The sequence below is a fragment of the Eleutherodactylus coqui genome, chromosome 12 (genome assembly GCF_035609145.1).
Source record: "Eleutherodactylus coqui strain aEleCoq1 chromosome 12, aEleCoq1.hap1, whole genome shotgun sequence".
Classification (NCBI taxonomy): Eukaryota; Metazoa; Chordata; class Amphibia; order Anura; family Eleutherodactylidae; genus Eleutherodactylus; species Eleutherodactylus coqui.
In genome coordinates this window covers 51,313,879-51,327,233 of record NC_089848.1, presented here as the reverse complement: position 1 = coordinate 51,327,233, position 13,355 = coordinate 51,313,879, and the positions used below count along the sequence as shown (strand labels likewise).

Genomic DNA, 13,355 nt, shown 5'->3' with positions numbered 1-13,355 from the left:
CAAAGACAGTGCAGCAGAAAGCTACGTGGAGTGTGTAGGTACAAATAAGACGCCTCTCTTCTTTCAATGAACTTGAAATGAGACTGAAGTTCTCCACGCATTACCTCAATGATCATACTTCTTTTTATTGCCTGAGCTGAGATGCTTTCAGCTTAAAGGAGTATCTTCAAGAAAGGAGAATAGGGCTATTGTTGTTTTTTTTTCTTGAAACAGCGCCACATCTGTCTATAGGTTGTGTCTGGTATTGCAGCTTTTCCACATTCAGGCGAATGGAGCCAAACGGCAATAGAAGATGCATCCCATAGACAGACGTGCCGATGTTTTTGGAAAAACATCAGGCCCTTTTTCTAGTCCTGAACAGACCCCTTTAATGTTGCTATTGTCAGAGTTAAAATGATAATAGAAAATGACTAAATATAACTTTCTAGGGGGACTTTGTTTAAAAACTTTTTAAAGGGGTCGTCTGGGTTGTAGGCCAATTTTAACCTTTTACATGATAATGTTCCCAAATGGGATAAATTTTACCACTTTTGTTAAAAAAAAAAAAAGGTATTTTTAAATATGTCTGATTGATAAACTTGACAACAGTTCTCACATATTTTAACTCAGGATGTCACAGTTATGGAATTGTCAGACTCCAAATGCACTTAAAAGTTTTGTATCAGTTTTGGGAGTTGTAACCATCTACGTTAAAGACGGTTTCCAGTGGGAAGCTATTAATGACCTACTTTTAGCATAACACCCTCCATAGCAAATCGGTGGAGGTCTACCACTTGGGTCACTTACCCCTATTCACTTCAGTAGCAGAGCACTGAAGTACCATACTAGGCCGCTATACTACAGATGGCATTCAGAGTTGGCCGGCCGCAGGATGCTTTCTGGGAGTCCCATTCGGTAGGACCGCCACCAACATGCTATTGGTGACCTATCCAGAGGATAGTTCATTATTAGCTTTGTGCCAGAAAACCTTTTTAACCCCATATCTCAAGAGTAGAAGCAATTTTCTTTGTGTAAGTTTAACTGCTGTATCGTTTTTGTTTATCAGGTTATTTGAGTCATTTCTGTTACTTTTTTTTTTGTTACAGATTTTGATTCATCCCGGACCAGAAATGGATTAGTTATTAGGCAATAGATGAAATTTAAAAGTGGCAAATCTTGGATTAAAAAAAAAAAAAAAGAAGAATCACGAGTTGAGAAAGGTAAGAAAAAACTTAAAAGGTATATACATAGCACTTAACCCTTTGGTTCCTACTCATTTCCGTAAAACTGGCAGGGTAAGTTCTGTTTGCACAGTGTTCCAGCCTTACATCAGGAGGATTTCCCAATATATTCCTCCTATTGAAGGCTAAGGTGTATGCTACTATGTAGACGTAAATTAGCATACATCGCTCCCATGTTAAGGGGGTTGTCCGAGTTGTAGCTTCTCGGTAGAAGCCTTTCCCTATGCACTAACATAACAAATAGGCTTATACTCGCTGCTCCCCGATTCTGCTGTATCCCGCGGTGTTGTTCTGTCCTCCGCTCTGGTGTTTACTGGGCACAATCCTGTCTGGTTTACAAGACATCACAGACACCTCAGCCTATGACAGAGCTCAGCGATGGAGCTCTGCCATTTGTTGCAGCGCCTGTAAAGTCCTGTAAACTGACTGTGGCAGCCTGTAAACGTGACGTCAGCAGAGACCCGGATCGGCGGTTCGGGATACAGTGGGGAGAGATGAGTATAAGTCCATTTGTTATGTTAGTGCATGGAGAAGGACCTTTACTGAGAAACTACAGCTTGGACAACCCCTTTAAGAAACCTATACCGGTTGGCATACTGTTTGCAGGATATCAGGTATCTTTGTATAGAAAAGTGTCCTCTACTCTTCTCTGTACAGTTCAAAAAAGATATACCCACCTATACCCACTTCAGAGATGGGAAAAGGAAACCTTGTGGAATCAGTAGGGTGAGCAGAGATCCGTTTGATGTATGCAGCGGGAGTTCTTCTTGTGCAATTGACACATGTGGGGCTCAAACACCATGTGAGCACAACACGTTTATGGAGAATTTCTATTAAGGCTGGCTGTCCACGGGCGATGCGGTATCCCGCGGCAAAGCTCTGCTGCGGGAGCCGCCGGTGAATCTCCGCCCGTCAGCCCTATCTAATAAACTGCCGTGGACAGGGGGCCTAAAGCAACCCTCTGGTCCCAGGACGAAATTCTGTCCAGAAAACAGACCAAAAAGAAGAGAAAAAAATGTTCAATACTTATCTAATTTATGTGTTTGTTACATTACATTTATAACTGCAACTGGTCTTCGCATACCCTTGGATTCATCCATTTCAGGCCCTGTTTGCCCGTAGGCAGGATCCTGAGTGATGCCCCCCTCCGCCCCACACCTATGCTATCCTTATGTCCTATTAGGGGTTTTATTTTTCATTAGAAAAACACTTTTAACATGAATGAACAGAATGTATTTTAGTTTTTTCTGCCATTGGGGTAATGTAAAGCTTAGACAATATTGTGTGTTTTAAATATAGACTTGTTACATAAACGGACCCAAGTACTTCTGGCAAAGTAACAATTAATGTAACTGTGATGTTCACATTATTATTTCATGTGTTTTTTTAATACGATTTTATTTTGTTACTGTATGCTGTGAAAAGTAATGTTCCCCACATCATTTCACTTGAGAAACTGATGCAAATTTACCATTACCGCTCGGTATAATGGGGTCATCTCCGCTGCGCATTCTAGTCGTTCGATAGCCAGTTGAAAGATTGCAAATAATCCATCTCATTGTTACCATGTAACTTTTCCTTTATACTTCAATCGGTTTTTAGTCTGAGTCGGTCATGCCTGACAGTTTCTCCTCTTGGTTCTCTTCCTTTCATCTTACTTCCTCCTATATCTTCATTTCTGAGGAGGAATTTACATTTTCTAAGGTTTTTGTGAGGACCGATCTACTGATTGGATGATGATGTTATTCTTATACTTTTGTAATCTAACACAGAAGGCTCAGTCTACATCCGTTCAGCATACAGTTTAATTCCCGAAGAACAGGTATTGATGTAGACCTGCCTAGGTAAGTATAGCACTACAGCATACTATACTGGACTGTAGCACAGAGTGACCCCGAGCATGCTTATTATATGGATTTTGCTACAATTGTAGAGGTGTTTATTAAAAAACAGATACAGTTCGCAAATGTTTTTTGTTTTTTTTTTTGCATTTTCTTTATTTACATTTTATTTTTTTTCTTTGAAATTACAGCATTTTTAGGACCTTAACCATAAGACGCACCCATAATTAAAGCTACCCTCCGGGCCTGGAGAAGCAAAGCTGGCCACATCAGCTCCTCTGATGCACACTGCATTAGTATATAACGTTACTCTAAGACGCTACACCTGCTTTGATTGACCACTGCTGTCCAGATGAGCCGTGCTGGCCAGTAAGATCAGCATGTAGTGCCTTTGACTACCAGTGCATGCTATACATAGTGTGCATCAGGTAGTCAGAGAAGCGGTTTGGGTAGAGGGTCGCTTTAAAGGCATTTAAAAAGGAACATATTGTAATATTTATATCCTTAATTTTTATTGTATGGGTAATATACTGTTACATATGGTACAGACACAGTAATGTATAAAAGTCAGAACACCTTACTACTATGCCTTGCCTTTGTGCCCAGTTACCATGTTTACCCACTATATCCCATATTGTCAACCATAATGCCTCCTCGTTATCAAGGATTCTCCTCCCCAGAGCTCACTAGTAGCAGTGTGGGAGTTACTGGGATGGATCTTCTTGCAGTCACATATAGCGCAATAAAGCGTCCTGGCAGCTTCTGTGCCAAGTGTGAGGGTTATAGCTAGAAGGTCCTGGCAGGGCACCCACTGCACGCATTTACTGTGCTGTGTACATACATTTGCTCATTTGAGAAAATGTGACATGCAGATTTGTTTGTGGTGTTTTTTTAAGTCCTATGTGAAGCCAACTAATGCTGCGCTATTATTTTCGTTAAAATGTATGGGGGCATAACGGAAACACAATGGGCACCATTACAGTTAACGGGGTCTGTATTGCACCGTATGCGCCGGTCATGTGCTGGGTTGGTTCTGCACTTCAGGTTTTTTTTCATTGTTCAGATCCCATGATGAAGTTGAACGACAGAAAACCCCATCACACAAGATCCACAGCCTTTAGCACCTTGTGAGGCACATTCATTGTAAAAATGGTGGAGAGAATTTTAGGCTAGGACTATACGGCAGCTTTTGCCACAATAAATGTATGTTGTCACTATAGCCCTGCTGTATGACCTCTTAAAATAAATGAAAGTGGTTATGTTGCAAGATGCTGCGACTAAACCTGATTGTCAGGTCGCTGCAACTTGCAAGTCATAATGCGCCCCCTTTCTCCCCTTATTTGCATATTACCCAGAGGAGCATGAATGGCCTTATAAGTCTTCTCACTCACCTTCTTGGTGCTCTCCCTAAGGAGAAAAGATAGCATTCCTGATCAAGTAGATTCTGTGACCACATCATGACTAAATAGCTTATTCAACAGTCTAAAGCTATTGACCCTAATCTAAAATTGAACTGACCTCCAATGGAGGAAAAGGGGCATAGGATATAGTATATAAAGATGCCTGCGCTACGGCAGAAGCATTCCCTTCGCTTCACCTTCAGTGTATTTCCAAAGACCTATTAGTGATAAATTTCCATAAATTATAATAACACATCCTGGAAGGGCTTTATGAACAGCAGCGCTTGTCATTCCTGACTGTACCTAAAACTAACGTGCAATGGTTGGTAAGTAACCGCGTTTTAGAGCAGATTATATTACTGCACTTTCTACTTTTTAACATAAATAATAATTCTAGTAATGCTGCAGCCATTGACATATAGTACTGCCTAATTGGGGATCTCCATGACCGCTTAAATCAGACTCCCAATTACAGTTGGCAGTAGGCATATACATTACCAGATTACGGCTTCCGGTTATGAAATCCTCAAATATGACACATGTAGCACAAAGAAAATGTGCATGTGTGTATGCAAATCAGCTTCCATTATGTTTACTGTGTAGTATACTCTAAGCAATATACAGAACGCATTAAATACAGGGCAGAATGGGTGATTACAGGATCTCTCCATGAACCGTATTGGATGGCGAATGTGAAATCCACTTGCCCTAGAAATCCTTTAGGGCCATACGTAAGTATGAACATCGTATGTACCAATTCTTCCGACATGCAGAACACAGGGCAAAGATGCTTAATACGGTCAGACGGCATTGCTCAATAATAGGCGTCATCCGCTAAGACAGCATCACTCGATATTAAGCGTCATCCGCCGTTAGCGTACACGGAAATACTAACATTTAGGTGTTTCTAGCTGCGGCTTGTGAACAGCTGTGGATAGTAGATGCGGTTGCTTTTCCAGTGCAGTAAGTGTATCGCATAGAAGTCAAGGCCATTAAGGCGCAGTTGGGTGGTGGAGGAGTTAGTGAGCACAGTGGGGAAAAAAAGAGATGCTGGTAAAATATGCATCCTCTATAACTCTTTTCATAACCCAAATTGCTGCGGCAAAAACAAGGTGGTGATGTGATGCACTCGAATGGTTTTATTGTCTCTGAAATAGACACTATTTTCATAAGAGCCTTGGGGGGGTTCTCTTTAGATTATATGCAATGTGTTTCCTAACGCAGGGTGTTTTTTTGCAAATCTGTAAGCATAGCTTCTTTGACATTACATGCAGGAATGATAGGCGCTGCTTCACTGAATTATAAGTTCAGGGATTGGTCTTTAGGAACATCAGTATTACTTTTGTCAATTGCTTCCTCGGGCCATTGTATTTAGGGCAAGTTTCCTATTATCTGTTTGGTAATTTTTGCTTTGCCGCTGCTAATGAAAACCGGAGAAGCATAGATTTTTTATTTTCTTTTGTTTGAAAGAATCTTAAAATTGGTTCGGCTCTAAAGCTAACGGGATATAAGCCGCTAAAGGAGGAGGTTTTAGGTCTAGGCTCTCGCTCACCACCCAGGGGAGTGAAGGGGAAATATTCCTCCGTAGACGCTCATTTGCCGGACTGTAAGGACGTGAGGGTATATACCATGTCGCTTGATGGTTTATCATTGCATCTTATAGGAAAATCTGGTAACATAAACCTCAAACAGTAGTAATAATCAGCAATCCCGCTGTGTTTGTGGATTGCACATTGTGCATCGTAGGCTCGGGTCACATCGGCATTGGGGTTTCGTTTCACAGAAGCAACGCTACTGTGGCGGATCTGTCATACAATGTTTCCAATTGGCGCCTGGCTGACTCCATCGACTTAAAGAGGCTCTGTCAGCTACTTCTAGCCCTGGAAGCTAATCTTATGGGCTCTAAGTAGGTGCCCGCTGAGTTTGAGGATGTAACTGCCGTCACGGGCTCCGCAAGTGGAATACCGCAACGAAGCCCGTCACGACCCCCCCCCCCCCCCCCCCCAGAGACCCCATACTTGCCTCCGGATCTGCCGCCAGACATCCCGCATGACATGGTAGGCGGGGAAGCGTTTTCACGCTATCTTCCGCTGTGCTACATGGCCGAGGAAATCGTGCGAGATTTGTGCGTTGCCATATGCTCTAATCGCGCGCAAATATGAACCCCATTCTTTTGATTGAAGTCCTATACACGAGCCACGCGATGCGGGAAAAAATCGTGGCATGCTGTAACTTTTTGCGTTCCTTGAAACATATTGCCCATTGATTTCAATGGGCCTCACATGCCGTGCAATGCACATGCCGTGTGATGTGAGGTTTCCCATGAAATCAATGGTAAACACTTCCAATCCTCTATCATGCGTGAAACTTGTGCTGGAGGATCGGAACTTCACAGATGCGATTCCAGGAGTTTTTGTCTAAAAAAAAAAAAACGCCTTGCATCCACAGGCAAATCAAACGTTGGTGAACGTGATATCGGTCCACTCCAGTTATTTTCAATGGGATTGCTATTTCCATGAGCCCCATTCAATCTGACATGACTGCGGGTGGGTGCAGAGAGCTCACAGTGACAGAAAAGGGGAACATGAGACCCCACTGATCACACTTTTGTCACCCGTTGTACGGATGGGTGAGAAGAGTGTTTTCTGCTACAACCCCTCTAACATTCTGCTCTGGCCAAAGGCAGCCTATACCAGCTACAGGGCTGGACTACTAGTAACCAAACCGTTAAAAAAACAAGACAAACATGGTGCTTCTGGCTAATAGGAGCACTTAAAAAATACACGGGACACATTGTTCATAAGGAGACAGCTTCTCCAGCCCTCTCTGCTTACAGACTGCTGTACATACTGGCATACATGGCAGTCTGTCAATCACCGCCCAATGGGGTGGGGGAACAGGCTTCTTTTGACAACACTGGACTATCTGTCCAGTGTGTTCTTTGCGCACCCCTAGTAACTAAACGACACAACTTTTTAACTTTTTTTTTTTTTTTAACAGTTTTGGCCACTAGCGGTAGTACTACCGACCTGTAGCTACTATATGCTGCCTTTGTCCAGAGCAGCATGTAAAGCCACAAGAGCTACTTTATGCTGCTTGTAGCCCTCGTGTTAGGCCTGTGTCACCCGGGCGTTTTTGCGCAATGTTTTGCGTGTGCAAATGCAATGAATAGAACCCATTGACTTCACTGGGTTTGTCCGCATAAGTGTATTTGTAGTGTGCATTTAATTTGCAAAAAGCAAGAAAAAAACATAACCTGCTCAATTTTTTTGCGCATTTTTGCAGGGAAAGATCACATATTAAACTAATTACTCTAATTGCCAGTTTCAATGGACGGGGGCATAGTTGCATGCTTTTGAGAGCGCAAATGCGCATGATTTGTGCATGCAAACAGTGCAGTAAAACACACATGCTCGTGCAAATATGTAACACCCATTGCAAAATGCGTGCGTGAATGGGTTTATTTGCACTTACCTGAGCGCTGCGTATCGAACTATGTTTTTTTGCATGTGCATCGGCATATTTTGCTGTCCTTTTTGGCGCCCACAAGGCGTGTTCATTTGCATGCGGCAAACAAATGATGCACTGATAGCTAAACTAGTCTAATCAGTTCCAGATGCGTCCTTTTCCCTGCGCAATTACGCAGTTTCATGCATGTCCTAGCCTACCGGTATTTTGTGCACATTTGCACATCCCCATTGACTTCTATGGGGATTTTGGGTGCACAAAAGCGCAAAAAGAATGGTGCATGCATCGGGGGGGGGGGGGGGGGGAGGGAGTTTGTGCGTGACTGAAATGGACAGGGGAAAAAATGTGCATATGAATGAACCCATTTACCTCAATGGGTCCTATTCGCTGCGTATTACGTGCACACATACGTCCGTGTAAAGGGCGCCTTAGTGCTGTTCCTTTTCGGGTAAGGTTGCATTATATACAGCCTCCCTTATGTACAGGTATAGCATCAGTACAACCATGTTGTGCGAGGACAGGGGAGCGATCTCCTCTCCGTGGTGAATTTACCGCGCTGTTTACGGGCCTTTCTTTTTCTCTTGTTTCATGTTGTTCCATTTATTTGACAATATGTATTTTCTATGTACGTGTGCGGGCGGTAGAACTATCTTTATGCCATTTTATAGATAGTAAAACCTAGTCTACGGCCACACCGCCGTCCCCTCAACAGCTGAGAGCTTGGCTATGCAGCTTTACAGGAGCTACATTAATGTTTCATTGCTTCTGTATTGGAATTTTTGCTGAATTATCCTCTGAACTCGGCACAATAAAACAATTCCCAACAAAAGCTGTAATAAAGTAGAATTATGACTCGCTCGGCGGAGTAAATCTACCTGATTACCGCAAGTGAGGAGTTTATAATATTATAAAATCAAAATAAGAAAGGAGTTATGTTAGAGAGAAGCGGGAGACCAAGAGCAAATGTAAGCTCCTGCGAACCGTAACGGAGGGGCGTAAATCATCCCCAACGACTTCATTACATCATCACATCAGAGGTAACGCTCCCCATTCATCCCGGTGACTCCATCCCCCCCGCTCGCCGGCGTTCTACATGATGCAGGCAGGTACGTGAGATGCTTTGAATTTTGATAGGATGGAACGCTTCCCGCTGCTTTATAAGCCCATAAATCTACATGGGGAATATACATATTTTTATGACTTCTCAGATAATATTACAATAGGAATATTATAAGCTCATATGTTATGAAAGATGGAAGGGGCTTGAATTACGGCTCTTTAGACGATGGCTGACGTTTATAGCCAAACCTGTCACATGCTGCTTTAGAAACACTTCATTGGGAATTTGGTATATGGACAACCATTTGGGAGCCGTAGTAAATATGCTTTAGTGGAGGTAAAATTCTAAATCTGCTTAACACCTGTACTTGCTTAGCATTTTTATGCATAACCATTAAAAATTCAGCGCTACGGATTTTTCATGCATTTCCGCCCGCCAAATTTATGCCTGTACTCTTACGCCCTGATGAAGAAGGAAAGTTATCGTTGGAGTGGTGCCAACTAAAATGCCAAGGTGTCTGCACTAAATAGCATTATTTATGGCGTTTAATATTATTTATGTCATTGCCGTAAGTGGGATAGTTAATACCGAATGCGCCGAGGCTGAGGATGGCCTGATTGCTATTGCAGTCACGTGTGCTATAGTTTTTGCACATTCGGACATCATGGGTGAACCGTGTCACTTTCCGTGACTCTAAGGAAATGAATGCAACCATAAATCAAGCGCACTTTATTGGCAGTGCCATCCCCATTGTTGCTTTCGAGAGTTTTGTCCTGCTTTGGCTACAGTGCCCTGTGTATCCTCTTGTTTATTTGCTGCCTTCCCCTTTGTTCTGTCTGAAGCTTTGATTTATAACTCCATATTATTAATGGCTCTGGGTTATACCACAGTCACCTCTCCTCCTCTTTTAATCTAGTTTTGCCTAAAAATCCATGCACTCCTGCTTTACTAGAAATGTGATTTTTTTTTTTTTTTTTTTTTTTTTTTTTTTTTTCCGCCTGTTCCCGCACACCCAACAGGAGGCTCTTAATCATCAAGGGAACCTTTTCTGCTGCCTACAAACTGGATTGTGAAAGTTATACAAACAAAGGGAACCACCTTAAATTGATTTATGAAGATTCTTTATAACAAGGCTAATTTATTCCCTGCTCTTTCAGTTTTCGCACTCTTCTAACCCTGTTTTTTTAGGTATTTTAGTATATTACTGACCTTTATTTTCATAACCACTAGTTCATAGGCGGTGGCCTCAATTTACTATATTGTGTTTAATACCAAAATTCGGCGAGATTTTAGTAGATATTTTTACACCAGGTAACCAAATGTGTTTCTAATAAGTACTTACCCATGACAAGCAATTCTTCTTTTATTTAGGATGCTAAATGTGATCGTTCTCCGTAAGAGAAATCATGTAATCTTTTAGATAGGCTACCGTTTAATGGCTAACAAAAATACATGATGTTATAGCGAGCTTTTGGACCTCTCAGGGTCCTTCCTCAGGCAATAATGGAACAAATCTAAAGACGTATTTAATAAATACACATGATCACATGGAGGGCACAAACATGGTGAACTTAATTTGTACTAGATAAATACCAGAAACAGAGGGTAAGAGGGCACAGACATGTTGGGATCAATAGCATTTAGATAACTAGCAGGGAGGCATAACAGTAAATAATTAGCCCACTGACCAGGAATGTGAAATCTCTCCTTCACACTTGTAAACAAGGAAGATGGAACACCGCCTCTGCAGCGCCACCTGTTGGATGGCAGCATTCCTTTAAATCAATGTATGAGGTTTTACCGAGTTTGGAAAACAATGAGTGGGAATAGCACCCCTTCTGGGTGCTCTTCTTGGGGACTTTCAGTCACTTTATGGATCATCGTTCTCCATGCTTTCCTATCCTTGACCACTTCTTTCAGTTCTTCCATGTGCCTGTTTGTATCTGCCTTGATGGCGTCTAGCCAGCATGTTCTTTGATGCCCTTTTCTTTGCGACCCACTAACTGTGCCAAGCATCAATGTTGTTTCCAGAGCACTGGTTTGCATGATATGTCCAAAGTACCGGAGTCACTGATTGGTGATTTTGCCCTCTAGCGATATTTTTGGTTTGACACACTCTAGGACCATCTTGTTGGTGACCATTGCCAAGCATGGTATGCGCAGCATTCCTCTCCAGCACCATAGTTCGAAAGCATCAATTTTTCCTTCTAGCTACCTTCCTGAGTGCCAGCTTTCGCATGCGTACATGGAGATCAGAAACACTATTGCATTTATCATTTGGATCTTTGTAGCAATGCTAATCAATATCTTTGCTCTTCTAGATCGTTGCCATTGCTTGCATTGCACTGTGGCCAAGTACTTCCAGGTACAGCCTGGCAATTGTCAGGAAAATGAGTGCTGGCAGCTGCAGCTAGCAGTAGTCTAATATCAGCCTTAGACTATTAAATAAATCGTACGAAAGGTGCTAATTCTCCTTGTGGAGATCCATTTGGTAGGATATCTATGGGGCAGCGCTGCTTGTGAAAGAGTAGGCCAGTGCAATCTATAATAATAAATCTTTATTTGTATAGCGCCAACTTATTCTGCAGCGCTTTCAAGTATGAGATGAATGCAAACAATACAACAATTACAATGTGAGGTACATTCAGTTTGAAACAAACGGGGTAGGGGTGGTACAGTAGGTACAACGGGAGGGGGGAAAGGGGCATGGGGGAAGTTTCATGTGGAAATCCGTTATTAGAAAGAAGACTGGGTGGAGCAGTAAGGAGGTGCAGTGGTAGAGGTTGTGTGCGATAGGCAGGGTGGAAGGTGTGGGGAGCCATAGGCAGGGGCGGGGGACTAGGTCAGGGGATTTGGCATGCTTCCCTGAAGAGGTGCATTTTTAATGCACATCTAAAATTTTGTGTATCGGGAAGTGTCCGGATGCCTTGGGGTAGAGCATTCCAGAGGATGGGTGCTGCTCTGGTTAAAGGGGTTGTCCCGCGAAACAAAGTTGGGGTATACACTTCTGTATGGCCATATTAATGCACTTTGTAATGTACATTGTGCATTAATTATGAGCCATACAGAAGTTATTCACTTACCTGTTCCGTTGCTAGCGTCCTCGTCTCCATGGTGCCGTCTAATTTTCAGTGTCTAATCGCCCGATTAGACGCGCTTGCGCAGTCCGGTCTTCTCCGTGTTGAATGGGGCTGCTCGTGCTGGAGAGCTGCTCCTCGTAGCTCCGCCCCGTCACGTGTGCCGATTCCAGCCAATCAGGAGGCTGGAATCGGCAATGGACCGCACAGAAGACCTGCGGTCCACCGAGGGTGAAGATCCCGGCGGCCATCTTCGCAAGGTAAGTAAGAAGTCACCGGAGCGCGGGGATTCGGGTAAGTACTATCTGTTGTTTTTTTTTTCAACACATGCATCGGGTTTGTCTCGCGCCGAACGGGGGGGCTATTGAAAGAAAAAAAAAAACCGTTTCGGCGCGGGACAACCCCTTTAAGTCCTGTAGGCAAGCATGTGAGGTTCGTATTAGAAGGGTGGTTAGTCTGAATAAGGTTCTGGTTGGCTGTGAAACTCATAAAGAGTGCTGTTAGCAGATCAGTGTTCAGGCTGGGTTGTGTACAGACAGGAGGGAGGAGATGTAAGATGGCGCGGCGCAACGCAGAGCTTTGGGGGTGAGGTACAGGAGTTTAAATTTAGTTCAGTGGATGGGCAGCCAATGCAGCGGCTGGCATAATGCAAAGGCGTCTGAGTAACGGCTGGATAGAAAAATGAGCCTAGCTGCCGCATTTAGTATGGATTGGAGTGGATCGGGTCTGGTGCTGCTGATGAGTAGAGAGTTGCAGTAGTCAAGCCGGGAGTGGATGAGGGCGACCACAAGTGTCTTTAACGTGTCCATGGTGAGGAACGGACGGATTTTTATAGGTGGCTACCATATAACTTAATGTTCAACCTTTTACAGAGTTTTAAATCATGAATTAGGTCATCTGCCAAATCAGAAACGCACATCTTTTGAGTTTACAGTTTTGTTTCTTTTCTTTTTTTATTAAATTTTAAGTAGCTTTATTTAAAAATAGCAATCTAATACAAACATACAATATACTGTGATCCTCTGCTATACCGCAGGCTCAGTATGATAAATATCATACACATACTTTGTAGCAAAAGAACATAACATGCAGTCATGGCTAGGACTTTACACTATACATTACATATAGCACGGTTTCAGAGTTGTTGCTCCATATCAGTAAAAAGGTGGGGTTCTGGTTGGCTTTGTAACTTGCCTGTGTAGTGTATCTCAAAGGGTACTAATTTTGCAGGTGTAAATAGAAATGGTTGGAGGTTTTTAGGCAATACTCCCTGGGAATCAATATGCTAG

General features: G+C 42.9%; 1 protein-coding gene across 1 annotated transcript in view; it reads left to right on the top strand.

Moving 5' to 3' along the window:
* RARB (retinoic acid receptor beta) overlaps positions 1–13,355 on the top strand; it is a 603,146-nt gene that overhangs the window by 145,020 nt on the left and 444,771 nt on the right. Inside the window, exon 2 of the mRNA XM_066585512.1 lies at positions 1,086–1,199. The gene's annotated coding sequence lies outside the window, so the exon portion shown is untranslated. The remainder of the gene's footprint in view (positions 1–1,085; positions 1,200–13,355) is intronic.